This window comes from Etheostoma spectabile, unplaced genomic scaffold (genome assembly GCF_008692095.1).
Source record: "Etheostoma spectabile isolate EspeVRDwgs_2016 unplaced genomic scaffold, UIUC_Espe_1.0 scaffold00002847, whole genome shotgun sequence".
Taxonomy (NCBI): Eukaryota; Metazoa; Chordata; class Actinopteri; order Perciformes; family Percidae; genus Etheostoma; species Etheostoma spectabile.
This window is the reverse complement of record NW_022602958.1, coordinates 1-13,345: the sequence shown is the minus strand read 5'-3', so window position 1 is coordinate 13,345 and position 13,345 is coordinate 1. Positions and strand designations below refer to the sequence as shown.

Sequence of the window (13,345 nt, the reverse complement as noted above, 5' to 3'; positions counted from 1 at the left end):
TTTAATTTTACAGCTCAAAATAAACTATTGCATGGTGTTGATTAAATGCTGTTTCATTATGGAGGCACCATCTGGAGTGGTTTACCAACAAAGCTTCTTCTTGGAGGAAAACTGTGTCCCTGAGCTTCAGGAGTATAGCAGAATTGACAATATGGAACTTTAAAATAATTTGGGAGGAGACAATGAGACAACACATTGTTTTTAGGTGTTGGCCTGGTCCCAGAAAACAACTGTTGTGTAATGTAATTGATGGTTGGATGACATTAGCTGACAAGTTTAACAGAACCAGCAGTTAAGCACAGGAACAGTTTGGTTGCAGGAGGGAGCAATCAGACAATCATTGACACCAAAATTGCATTGTGCTGTACATGACTATAGCTCTCCTACTTCAGCGCAGTTAAGTTCACAGCAAGACAATAAAACACTAGGAATTTTAAATGTTTCCCAAGGGCTTCTACACAATAATGTCTGTAAGTACCTTTTTTAACGTACAGTTCCTTATTTATGGAATAGGCGTATTTGCTTTCTTGTTGAGAGTTGGATGACAAAAAGCCAGTTAGCTTAGGTTGGCTAAAAGACTGGAAACCGGGAGAAAACAGGTAACAAAATATGCCTACTAGCACCTCAACACACATATTTACACAACTACTAATGGTTTCAGGGGGGTTGTCTACTCGTAAGCCACAACTGATGGATTTTGTTACAATTCAGACATAGCTAAGCTAGCTTTATCCTATTGTTTCTAGTTTTCATGCTAAACTCGGCTAACCAGCTGCTTGTTGTAGCTTCATATTAAATGGGCAGCAGTGAGAATCTCCTAATTCTAGGCAAAAAAGGGACTATTTCCCAAAATGTCTAACTATTCCTTTAAGTGCTCAACATAAGGCATTACTCTGACATTTTTAGGTTTCTCATGTTACGCAAATCAGATAGCTATGTCACAGTCTGTCTGTTTGTGTTTGTTCAGTGTGTCTAATTTCAAGGTCCACAGCTGCTTCCTTCGAGTCCAGATGTGCCTGCCTGAATCTCTGGTTGAATTTGCTCATGTTTCAAGAATTAATGGAAGCGGTACACACACACACACACACACACACACACACACACATATTATTTGTTTCTCCACTGATTAAGAGTTAGGTCTTCCTGAAGAGATTTACACTGAGCTACGTTTCAATCCGGAGGGACTAGTTGCAGATATGTGACAGTTACCCGTAGCATGGTAAAATGTACATTTATTTGGATAACAGCCAAATTGATTTAGGAGTGCATTAAGTTAGGTCTTTCTGAAATAATTAACGCTGAGCTACATTTCTCCATATCTGTATATCTGTTTCAGTGTCGCTGTGTCCCAATCGGCAGTGGCAGATAGCCGCCCACCAAGAGTCGTGTTTTTCTTCATGTTTGTCATTGTCATCTTTCTCTCCCTATTACATCACAATGAAAGCACACTTTTGATTAAAAAGATCAACCCAAATAAAAGGTTCACTGTGTGTCAAGCCTGTCAAAGTAAAGTGAAACCAAACGCAACCTGTGGAGTACAGAATGCTTCAGAAAATGCTCCACAGTTATGTGAATAATAAAACATACAAAGTCAGAAATGTTGATTTTTAAAAGAAAAGTTAGACATTTAGAAAAATACACCTATTCGCATTCTCGCGGAGAGTTAAATGACATATTGTAATTAATACCACTCTCATGTCTGTTTATGTTAAATATAGGGCTACGGCCAGCCAACCTAGCTTAACATAATAAGTGGAAACATTTAATAAAACCAACATAAGCAATCTGCCCACCATCTCCTCTAAAGCTTATTAAGTAACATGGCGGTGGTACTTCACATTGACTATACAGACGGGAGAGAAGAATCAATCTTCTCTGCGAGAAAGTAAATAAACACAATTTCCAAAACATCAAATTATTCCTTTATCACCATCCACGACGAGCATTTTGCAAAAACATCAGCAATACTTGTATGAAGCTTATCTATTTGTATAAAGGCCATCTATATATAAATCTGACCTTTTCTGATTAGACCGCTGGGATATGACAATTACTTTCTGTTCCTTCCACCGTCCCATCATCTGACTGTTGCTGTTTTTAAAGTCCCTGTCTACCAGCAGCAATGACGACATCCACCAAAGCTACAGAGCCACATCCTAATAATGGAAAACTGGACAAGCGCATGAGACAGGTGGTGTGCTGAAGTGTTAAGTAATAAAGGTGTGCTCACTGCCTTTAGGGCCCCTTTGGCTCCTTAGACCCAGAATGTATTTTTCACTTGTGCCAGACTGAGACAAGTCTAGAAATGTAATGTACACGTGAACTGACAGATGGTACAGTTACAAGGGTGCAAGAAAATAAACATATCTTGACGTTCATGATGACCTCATGTAGCAGGTCAGAAAATCACACATTGTGCTAAACTGTGTAAGTTAGTCTTGGTTCATTCAATGCAACACATACAGTACAGCAGACAAACAATACCAACAAACATAAGTCCCTCACAGGATTAAGGTGTCCACTGAGTCAGCAAGGGCAGCTGCAGAGACATGATGTTTCCTCAGTAAACCTGCCAGTAGGCTGATCTGAGAATAAGGGATTAATCAAGGGTTAAGCACATTGACTGCTGCACAAATAGATGAGAGACAAAAGGGGAAGCCCCACTGAATTCAGCATGACTGCACGGTATTGGTCTTCTGGGTTCATTATGCTAAAAACTGATCTCAAATACACAGTTTGCTTTTGAGATATGTGAGGTAATCTGATAGAGGCATAAAACAGTTTGAATGATTAATAATCAACATCACATTCAACTACATAGTTTCATGTCATTAGTACAGTAGGCCTTTGTACAACTCTTCCCATTCTTAAGAATGAGTATCTGCTATTTTCACAAGATGAAAAGAAAGATAAAATTCTTACTCAATGATGATGTGGTAAGGATCCTATTTACTATTTGTATACTTTCCTATTGAAAAAAGTTAAGAAATGTTTTAACACATGAATTTTAAAACAACATTTGTTTTTGTCCACAACAACAACAATAACAATGTTAGCAATTTCTATCATGCAGTGGCACAACAGTTGATTTATCCAAAATCAGGCATGGTCCTCAGCAGTTCAAGGTGCATGTGTTTGGACATTTCTGCTTTTTACAACATTTTGGAAAATATGCTAATTTGCTTTCTCGCTTGCTTTTCTTGCAAACATTAGATAAGAAGCTCAAATGTCTATTTGTAAAATGTGAAGCTAAAGCCAGCAGCTAATAGCGTAAAGACGGGGGAAACTGCTTGACGTTGTTGAAACCTAAAACTTCACAGCACCACTTTATATTTTGTTTGATCAATCCATAAATGGTGGTTTTACATGGAGTTGTGTGCTGGAACTATTTCTTGGCTAGGCAGTGTATCCTTATGCTTTCAGTCTTTATGCTAAGCTAAACTAATCACTTCTAGCTTCAGACAAATATGTGAGTAGTATCAATCTTCTCATCTAATTGATGGAATTCAGGCAAGAAAATAAATAGGCACATTTGCCAAAATTTTGAACTATTACCAAAAGCTATAGTTCAAAGCACAAAAGGAGTAAAGTTTATGCCAGAACTGTTACTTTTATTATAGGCCGTGTGGACTGTGTGGGCCGCAGAACTGACAAAGCAGTAAAAGGATTGGAAGCTCATTTCCCTTTAGCCCAGCTGACAAGACATTGGTATATTTATAATGTTGCACAACATTGAAAAAGTGCTGTACACAAAGATAATAACACTCCATATCCTGGTCACATATTTTTTTTCTTGACAAGAAAGTCAGATAAGAGATTGTCACAGTGGAGGAACATTGAGGGCCATATTTGGTAGAGCAGGACACGAGAGATGTGAGCAGGAAATGCAAGCAGGTTCACGTGACAGCTACATTTGAAAACAATGACAAGCACCGTGCTAAGGTTTACACAGATGACAGAGAGGAAGGAAATTATAACAAAAGGATTTTGTAAAGGAATCCAGCTCAAGAGCGGGACCTCCATTGTATGACATATAAATTGAGAGTTAAAAGAAAGCACAAGTGTGGGTTCCAAAGACAATAACAGTCAACAGGGAGCGAGACGAAGAGGAAACAGGAGAGAGGCGATAGTAAGGTTGATGACAATTCCTTTTGGAAAAAAAGAAGCTGTGTCTGTCAAAACAGATGGCAGCTGGTAAAGAGGATTAAGTCCTGTTACTACTGTTTCCAACACCACTTTAGACTGATCAACCCCCCCCCAAACAGACAAACAACCCACAGAACTCACAGAAGTGTCTCCTTTCATCCCCACCCAACAACCCGGTCAACACTATATACATATCTAAACATATAAACATATATATATATACATATATTATATGTATGTATACTGTACATTGTTACAAACTGTATTTTTTCAGTTTGTATAGGAGTTCATAGATGTGTAAAAACAAAGAGCATCCTCTTTTTAAACAACTTTGATATTATTTCAAAGTTTTGGCAAATATTTCTACTTATTGTGGTAATTTTATAGCCAGGAAATCCAGACCCAAATCTGAAAGATTAACGCTCTAGCATCGAGTAAGGCACCAAGTAGGCACCAAGCGTGCATTTGAAAATCTGCACGCAACTGGATAACACTACGACCAATCACAACCATGCATGGGGTGACGTATCCAGAGCCCCATACACTTAGCTACCAGCGGAGCTAACCGGTAGATTATGCTGTCACCATCTGCGTCAAGGAATGAGCCTTTGCACATTGGCGCCTGCTCTACTAGGTGAGCTACGCAGGCGCTCATATGCAAAGGCTCAGTCCTCGATGCAGCGGCCGCAGGGTTCAAGTCCAACCTGCGTCCATTTGCTGCATGTCTTCCCCCTCTCTCCCCCTTTCCTGTCTACAACTGTCCTGTCTATTAAAGGCTAAAACGCCTGAAAAAATGGTCTTTAAAAAACTAAAAACTAAAAACTGTTGTCATCTGATTAGCTCGCCTCTGGCACAACGATGTGATTGGTGCAGCTTGGCTACAAGGGTGTAGTTAATGAGCAGCATAACTCGAAGCAAAAATCAAATTGTGCTCTCGCGAGAATTCTGGATTTCCACTGTAGTAAATTTACTGTACACAGTGGAATCTGGGAGCACAACATTGCTGAACAAAGTGTGAAGGGGCAAGAAACAGAAGCATTTAGACATTCAGACAGGTTGTGAAAAAGTATACAATTTAGCCATATTATCTAAACTGTTTATTTGGGGGTAAAACCAAAATGTTGGTAATAATTCCACATTGCATAGAACTGCGAGGAAACTACTGTATGCGGGTCTAACAGGTTCAACACAGAATCTTTCTGTAAATGTCTTACTGCTCTTGTTTTAGCTGTCAAATTTGTTCAAAGTGATGTCGCCACATTCCAAAATCTCAGGAATGAATATAAGTGAGTATGATGTTATTATTACCAACAGGAATGCTAGCTAGAACTATGAACATAAGACTCAAGTTGTAATATACTACAATTTCTTTACATGTGATGGTTTTTAATGTTAAATTACTTAAAGGTGGTTGCTGGCAGTAGTGTAGTGTTTATATTTAGTGAACGGTATCACTTGTCTTATTTTATCAAGAAAGCAAATAGGTGCATTTGGCAAAATGTCAAACTATTCCTTTAACCAACTTCATACAACTGTCTGCTACCTATCAGTGCGTGGCAGCTTATGGACCGCTTGAATGCCCATCAGTCTTGGCATGTTTGTGACCAGTGTGCATGGGCAAATTACACACAAATGACTCATTACAAGAAAAATCCAGAGACAACACATATTACTTCATCAGTTGGTTGGTTTATTTATCATTAGCAATGACACCACATGTACTCTACTGTTTTCACTTGCTATCATAGGAGATGCATTTTGAATTGTAAACAGTGAAAATGATGAAATGCATTTCAGAACTCCTTACAAGCAGTGTATGACCAGTGAAAGAGCAGATTGTACTGCTCTTGCTCACTTACTTTTTAAACAATGCATGTCATCTTATAATTTTAAGTCTCTCATATTTACATAGATACAGCTGGGTCCCACATTCACCAGCAGAGACCTATGGGTTGTTTTGTTTTTGTTTGTTTTTAATGTGTTATCACATAGTTTTCTTAAAGAATTATATTTACAACCATAACACCCCCCAGCTGCCTGCTGCTGGGGGTTAACACAGTTAGAATCATTTGCTTAAAGTTCATTAAACTACTTATGGTTCTTGAAAGTTTACGTTGTAACTCAACCTTATAGCTCTACGCTTTTTTTTCTCTTAACAAATAAAGTTAATACCGAGCTTAAGCCGTTCGTCTTCACCATAAAAATCAAAATTATCCAAATAAATGAACAAACCAAACATAATAAAAAAAAAACAATATTGCACTTAAAGTTCAGGACAGCATTGGACTGTTTGGTGGTTAAGAGGAAAGTGAGAGCTTTAAGCGGAGTGCTTTAGAGGAGGTGAAGGTGTCTGTAGGGAGCATCCAGCAAGTTAATCTAAATAAATAGGCAAACTTTTGTACAACATGAAGCAATATCTTTTCCTCTGACTATGAAACGAGCAACCTCTTGTGTATTGCTCAGTTGAACTAGGGAGTGCAGGTTGGAACCCTAAAACATATAAAAACAATGTGAGTGTGTGTGTGTGTTTGTGTGTGTAGAAAAACAGGATAAACCAAGCTGGAACCTGTCATGGCAATGTCCTGAGAATGCTTCCTCGATTAGTCCAGAATGAGCTACTATGTTAAAGGAAATGTCATTTGGCTGCACAGAACTTTTTTTTTCTTCAGTTTTCATTCCTTGTTGTAAACAGTCTTTGGAGACAGAAGGCAAGTCGTCTTTTTCTTCCATTACTGGCTTTGAATGTGACTTTCAATGTCTTTTAATGTGAGAGTGACACAGTTCTTTGTTTCTTCACAGCTCCAGTCCATCCGTTATGTATACGTTTGTGTTCTTTGCCCGTTGCCGTCTCCGTCGTTATCCCTGTTGTACGCTTTCCGCAGTCTTGGGATGAACTGAATAAGGTGAAAGCTGTTTATAGAAGCTTTGAGAGAGTGTAGGTATGTTACAGAGATGCATGTGAAACAGAGCGATAACGCTAGCTTTCATTCAGACATTGCTTTTTCCCCCTCCGTCATACAGTTTGGAGCCTCATAAAAAAACATGATGGACTTTGTGTCGTACCGACAGCTTGATGTGGCTTTACAGAGAATGTGGCAGAGGAAAGGATGGAATTTAAAATGGGAGTTTTAAAAGGGAAATTAAGGAAAAAAGTGACAAAACAGTGCCGGACTGTCTTCATGTCTGCAGGGTTTTCTGAGCAACCCCTCCTTTTCTCCAGTACAACTGGACAAAAACACAACCAAAAGACTGACACCACAAAAAAGAGAGACAGTGATCAGACAAGCGTCCTACCCCTGCTCAAGCCCTCGTATGTTGGCTTCTGTGTTTTAAGGAACACCCATCCATCCATTCATCAGACTATTCATTCATCCATCCACTTGGTAACTGTGTAAACTACATTCCTTTGCAGTGCCATAGTTTTGCCACGTCCTCTCACACCACAACAACAAAAATCATAGTGGACAGGATGACATACACAAAGAAAATGTAAAAAAAAAAGGCAAACAAAGACCCTCACATCTCACCCACCCACTACTATTTTCAAGTCTGACCCTGTTTTTTCTCTCTCATCGTCATCTTTTCCTTTAAATGTTTTCTGGTCTCTTATGACGAAGATGACGTCGGAGTGGAGCTGGCCTTTTTTGGTTGATTAAGTCCACGTAGAGTTCTGAGCGCAGGAAGCGGGGGTATGAGTCCTTCTCCATCAGCCCGTATATCCGCCTCTGCGCTAGTTCAAAGCAGGAGCGTGTCACATTCTGCAGGTTATCCTTAGTGTGATCTCTGGTGTAAGAATCCAGATTTACCTGCAGGGAAAAAGAACAAAACAAGTAAGTTAAACTGTTATTTTGATGAAATAGCATGAGAAAAATGCATGTTTTCTTTTTTGCGGGAGGCTGTTTTGATGCCATTTCCCCCAGTATGTGTTTGGTGCACACTCTCACTCACTTCTTTGCAAGACTGGATAGCGATGTATTCTGCAAAGATTTTCTTGGCTTTTGAGGCCATCTTGGACTGCGACTTGATCTTCTTGTATTCCTCACATGCTAGCCAGAATTCCAGATTCTCCTCACTGAACTCTGTGCGCAGGAAAGCTCTGAACGCTGCCAGACCATCTGAGGGAAAGCAGAGAGGAGGAGAATAAACAAGAGAAGAGTTTACTAGAGTGCCATGGCAACCTCACAGCTGAAGTGCTCCTTGGAGTTTCAGTGCCTAAAATAGCTCTGTGGCAGCCTTTTGAGTCATGTGGTTGGAATAAAGTAAAAAATCAATAAAACCTAACAACACCACTGCACATGTTCAAATCCTCAACATCCTTTAAGTGACATCACCCACCCTTCAACAGGGCATCTATGCATTCCCCTTTACACATGCTGTGAAGGAACAAAGAGAAGAGAATGTTTTAGAGTACGGGAAAAGGGACTAATTCTGGCACTTTGGAGTTTTTAAGTTTCAGTCCAGTTAATGATTAGAGGAAGAAGGCATCCAGAAGAAAGAATAGCAGGAAGCTGTGTCCACCCACTTCTCCCTTCTGCACCTTTCCGTTCCCATGAATCACCCACTCTGATAAGCAGAGCCAATGCAAGCAGTCATCTCTTACCTCATTCCGGTAAGCAGAAGTGAGGTAAGCCAAGAGATGGAAGAGAGGAAATAAGAAAGGGGAGAATAAAGAGGCCAACAGAGCCGAATGAGGAACAGATGTAGCTCTGGCTTTGTATCAGCTTTGGAACGGGATTGAACTTTGAATGATGAATTGTGTAAAAAAAAAAAAATAGCAACAAACTTGCAGGTTGGCTGTTTTAGTTTCCCCTCCTTCTCTCTATGTAAAACATTGACTCGGTCCGTTGGGATTAGGGAAACTTAATGCACGCTGCCCGTTCACTGCAGCATGGTGTGTGTGTGTGTGGTGTGTGTGTGTGTGTGTGTGTGTGTGTGTTGTGTGTGTGTGTGTGTGTGTGGTGTGTGTGTGTGTGTGCGCGGTGTGTGTGTAATCCATATATCAGTACAGGCATATTTTGCATTGTGCTTACCACCCTCCCCCACCACCTCATGCAAGACTGTACATCTATATTCACCCACCGTCTAGAACAATATTTCACTAAATCATATCACAAAAATGATCAGAACAAAAAGATGGATGATTCCAACGTTTGTGAAGGAGAGACGAAAGACAAAAAAAATGACAAGAAGGAATTAAAGTAACTTACATTTGTGTGTCAGCAGCTTGTCAAGTGAGTCCCCCCATTTCAGTGCTTCTCTGGGGTGGGCCTGCAGATAAAAGCAGAGCGATTCTTTAACAAGCCCATCTCAGTCAGGTTTCTCATTGTGTGACCCATCCGCAGGACTTTGTCTATGCTTGATAGATGAGTGGAAACAAAGTATGTATTCCTCTCTGTTGCTTCCTTCCTTCCACTCTAGTCTGTGTCTACTGGTCTTCCCTCTCATTGAGATCTGCTTTGTGAAAGCTTACAACACTGAGAGCCATGAGTCTATCTGATTCACCCTGGTGAGGGTAGGCTTTTATATTCCCACTGAATGCAACTGAAAGGCGGGAGGGGGGGCTCCAGCGACCAATGGGGATGTGTTGTCGGGTTTCAAGACCTCCTCCCCCACCAGTGTCTGTCTGCCCCTGCTGCCTTTCATTCTTCCTGTACCCGGCTGTAAAGCATGCTCTTTACAGTACTCATCTAACACTCTCTGCAATCCACATCTGAGGCCTCTTTTGACAAGTAAGAAAAAAGTTGCTATGTCATTTTAGGTACAATTTAGTCAATTTGGACATTTTCTGTGCCTTTTCATAATGGATTGGTTTTTAGCCGACATCTGACAAACCAACAAAATTTGCATTTGCTCTTACCAATTTGCGATTTTTTTCTCTGTTATGTCTTGTAGAACATGTATGTACAATTATTTACTTTATGTGTTAAAGCAGCTGCCTAGCAAAGTGCAATGCCAGGTTTATACATTTATACAAGGTGTTACAACAACAATCTATAATGATATTTATTTGGTAAACATATTTCTATATAACTACAAACAACCCACAGCCAAACAATTCACTATCCCTCCTTCAGAAGTGCCATTGTCAAACAAACATTCTCTCCTTCATTTTAATATTGCCACACATTAAAAGCACACTCCCATCACTGCTACTGCCCACATGTCTGTCTTCCAAGGTCAGGTCATCACCAGTTGTAGCGAGACCCGGAACACAGTCTCATACACACCACATGCACATGCTGTCAGGAAGTGGCCACTTACTTGACTGACTTCATTGATTTGTCTAACTTGCTGGCTGGGTTGCTTCCTGGGGATTCATTCCTCCTCCGCAGGAAAGCCAGCCGATTCTTCATGTCTTTGGCCCTAGGTGAAAGGAAGATAGAAGAGAAATAGAAGGAGAGGTTGGCAAGAGACGGAAGAATGAAAGAAAGATTATGAATACAGAATAAGGCAAAGAGGGTGGACGTTGAGACAGGACAAGGGAAATGAATGAGGATGAAAGGAATGACAAAGTGGATAGAGGAGGTGGACAAAAGGGACATGGGAAGAAAATTTGTTGAGTCCATGTCCAAGTCCACAATTAAAACAATCCAAAGCATGGGAATCACCAATTACGTTCTTCAGCACTGTAAATCACATGAAATCAAACCCACAAAAGCCAGAAAAAAGAAAAACAAATGTCATGTTGTGTACATTTTAGTCTTCAGCCAGGTATGTTAGTATGGTGGGACCGAACTCTTCAAAAGGCAGATGTCAAGCTCCCTTTCCTCGCTTCTTGTCAGGTTCTCGCTCTCAATCGATTATCTCTAACAGTTTTTCCTGTAGATGTGTCCCTGGCAGGTTACTCGCAGGGACTGAGCGAATGTGGCAAAGAAGGAGGAGAGACTCAATCCTCACTCATCTGTTTCATCACGCCATTCTCCATGTGCCTAGAGGGGTTGCTGAGAGGGAGCTGACCCCAGGGCTGAGGCAACAGGGCACACAGTGAACTCTCTTTCCTCCAGCAGCAGCACCCAAAATCCTCCTGACCGCCCACCTTACCTGTTCACCTTCTTCCAACCATCTCACACACAGCCACACACACACAGACCCCCCACAGCACAAATCTCACACAAGGTGATACACCACCCTCAGTTCCCATGGGCTTCATCAGAATCCTGCGCATTTCCCATAATCCCATGGTACGTGTCTGGCTTTTTCCCGACCTGGAGCACGTGCTGCCACAATGGGATGTGACCTCATCAACACCCATTTCTGAGTCCCTGCTTTTGATTTCCACTGTGGATTGATGGCTGCTAATAATGCAGCGCGGCAGTGTGCGCTCACTGGCCCTAATCACTGCAAGCTGTGCCACAGCCAACCCTCAGTGCCCAGGAGAACATGTACACCCCAAATTACGAAACAAGGCTTCCAATTATAAACATTATCATTCAAACATGAACACACAGAAGGGTGGAAAAAACCACAACTACAGATTAGCACAAACACTGTACGTGAATATAGGCTACTCCTATGGGGATAAAGAACGGCCACACAAACATTTCAAAGAACCCCCCAGCACCTGTGTCAACTCATGCCCACTTCACTAGTGCTTTCATGCCAGTCCAGGTGTTGGAAAACTCCCAATCCCCAACAGTGTGCGCATGTGTGTGTGAAGGGAAGTGGGAAGAGATAATTTATGCATGCGTAAAGCAAAGTGGTCACACAGTGCGGCTGCCCCGAAATTGAACAAAGCACACAGTCAGCTGTCTGATGAGAGTTTTTCCAACTGCGCAGGACAGGAAAGGTGAAACATGCCCATAATCATGATGCAACATGACTGCATGAGCTGTTGGAAGCAGCAGCTGAATAGCTCCTTTAAAATCAGGATGAGTGTGACTTTGGGGGTGTATTGATTTGGGTGTGTTTGGTTTGGGGGGGTTCAGCTGGTGCAGAAAACTTTAGTCGACAAAAGAGAACCACAAAAAGCCTTTTTGTGAGCGTTTGTGAGGATAGGAGAGTGGAACTGCCAAAAAGTGACATGGAAAAAGAATGTACTACCTATACATGAAAAAGTTAAAACACAGGACCAAAGACACTTCATTTGATCCTAAGGAATACCTAAATGTACACGCAGCCCACTGGTGGGAGATGACTCATCGAGTCATTGATTGATATAACGTAAGTGTTCTGTATGAAACAGGCTTAAACAGATGCTGAAGTGGTGATCACAATCCAAGCCTCTTTTTGCAAACATTATTACCCCATAAAAACTGTTTGCTGTAAATAAAACTCATAACATTAGAGCAGGATTCATTAGTTGTTCTATTTTTGGTTGCACTCAAGGCAATTAGGTCTTAAGCTGTGTGCATGTGTTAGCTAATAGACAGCCTCTGTCTTGCCAGTTCAAGTGAGAGAAGAGACTTATTTTTTAGGGCTGTAAGATATTTTGTTGGCCTGACAAAAGACACTTTATTATTTATGTCTGGTTTTTATTCAAGCTGAGCCCGCCTGGGTATGATGTGAACATATTGTCATAGCAACAGTCACTTTAAGGAATTGTATGTTTCTTCCTGCCACCATGTGGATGTCAAGGGATGTTGCAAACACAAACAGTGACCACAAACAGTGACATTTTCCATCCTCTGGCAACACAGATTGCTTGCAAGGCATTATTTCTACTCCCATAGTCGGTGTCAACACTGGAAACAATTTAGCTTACATCATCCAATGATTTATCTTTCCATTTATTTTTTAGAAACTAAAAACAGCACCGACACCATTCCTATATACAAGTGATACATATTGTATTTTATGTAGTCATTATTTAAACCACTACACACTGGCAACACTGACTGCAGAAACACTTTCTTTTTTCTCAGGCTGCGTGTTGGGTTAGTAGTGTGTCATATTGCAGGAGGTGTGGGAAACTTAAGTGATACAGTCATAAAGACACGCCTGTGTGGTTATTAGGTCAATGGGAGTCAACAGCAGCGTCACATGAAAATACCCCCTCAATGTAGGCAGACACATTCTCTATCCTTTGAACGGTGTCAATCAGTGCGCTACAGTCACGTTTGTGATCGCCGGATGCAGAGAGCAATAGCAAAATCACCTGCCTAACTACAAACAACTCTTAACTCAGACTTAAAACATAAAGAAAGGGCAACAGATACATGCAGCTCTAAAAGGAAATTCTCTAATACTAACAGGGCCAACC

The 13,345-nt window shown here is 40.9% G+C and overlaps 1 pseudogene; it reads right to left on the bottom strand.

Moving 5' to 3' along the window:
- Window positions 1-5,821: 5,821 nt before the first annotated feature.
- Window positions 5,822-10,859, bottom strand: LOC116676195 (regulator of G-protein signaling 3-like; annotated as a pseudogene).
- Between the last annotated feature and the right edge of the window lie 2,486 nt (window positions 10,860-13,345).